Source organism: Ursus americanus, chromosome 4 (assembly GCF_024610735.1).
Source record: "Ursus americanus isolate L20-20 chromosome 4, mUrsAme1.1.p, whole genome shotgun sequence".
Taxonomy (NCBI): domain Eukaryota; kingdom Metazoa; phylum Chordata; class Mammalia; order Carnivora; family Ursidae; genus Ursus; species Ursus americanus.
In genome coordinates this window covers 21,403,428-21,404,988 of record NC_142130.1, presented here as the reverse complement: position 1 = coordinate 21,404,988, position 1,561 = coordinate 21,403,428, and positions in this window count along the sequence as shown.

Genomic DNA, 1,561 nt, shown 5'->3' with positions numbered 1-1,561 from the left:
TTAATCACTGGGTACCTCATACTTTATCTCCATTATGAATGAGATCTTTGTTTTTCCCATTACATTTTTTAAAAGATTTTATTTATTTATGTGACAGAGAGACAGCCAGCGAGAGAGGGAACACAAGCAGGGGGAGTGGGAGAGGAAGAAGCAGGCTCCCAGTGGAGGAGCCTGATGTGGGACTCAATCCCGGAACGCCGGGATCACGCCCTGAGCCGAAGGCAGACGCTTAACGACTGTGCTACCCAGGCGCCCTTCCCATTACATTTTTTAACTGATCATGACTGATGAATAGGAAGACTAGTAATTTTTCTCTGTTGACCTTGTGTCCAACAATATTGCTGAATTCATTCAATACTTCTAATAGTTTATCTGTAAATTTTTTTGAATTATTTATGTAGACAATTGTACTCTGTAAAAGAGAACACTTGCATTTCTTCCTTTCCAATTCTTATACCTCTTCTTTTTTTTTTTTTTTTTTTTTCTTTTACTGTTGCATAGGCTAGGTTCTCCAATGTGGAAGATGAGTGAGGAAAGCAAACATCCTTGTTTTATTCCTGAGTTTAAAAGAAATGCTTCTGAAATTGGACCATGTGAGTATGCTTGCTATTGATTATTGGTGGATAACCTTTATCATGTTCAAATAGTTTCCTTCTATTCCCAATTTGGTAAGTTTTTTCATGACTGGGTGTAAATTTTTATCAAATGCTTTCTCTGCATCTGTTAAGACAATTGTATATTTTCTCCTTTAATTTTTTAATATGGTAAATCACATTAATAAACTTTCCTAGGTTAAACAGTCTTACATTCTGGGACAAACCCTAACTGTACTTCACTTAATTCATTTTGCTAGTATTTTATTTATGACTTTTGCACCTAGGTTCTTAAGTGATGGTATCAGTTCTGTGTCACTGCATAACGGTTATCCCAAACTAACTTATTAAAACAATAAGTATTTATTATCTCTCAGTTTCTGTGACTCAGGAATATGGGAACCACTTAGCTGGGTGGTTCTGTCCTGTGGTCTCTCATGAGGTTGCAGTTAAGACCATTGGCCAGTGCTGCAGTCATCTGAAGGCTCGACTGTGGCCGGAGGATCCACTTCTAAGATGACTCACTCTCATGAACAGCAAATTTGTGTTGGCTGTTGGGAAAAGGCTCAGTTCCTCACCATGCCAATCTCTCTATAGAGATATTTGAGTATGTTCATGACATGAACTCTCTTCCTCTACAGTGGACTATCTGAAAAGGCAGAGAGACTGTAATGTTTGTTTTGTTTTTGTTGTGTTTTATGCACTAGCCTCCAAAGTTACACACTGTCACTTCCATGTCCTGTTGGACACAGAGACAAGCCATGATTCAGTGTGTTGGAGGACTACAGAAGGATATGAATACCAGGTGATGGTCATTAGGAATGGTCTTGGAGGTTGGTGATCAGTGAGATTGGTTTATAATTTTCTTTTCTTGACATGACCTTGTTTGGTTAGTATCAAGAATATACTCACCTCAAAAATTAAAATCCCTGGTTTAATTCTCTGAAGCAGTTCTTTGAAGCTTCAGG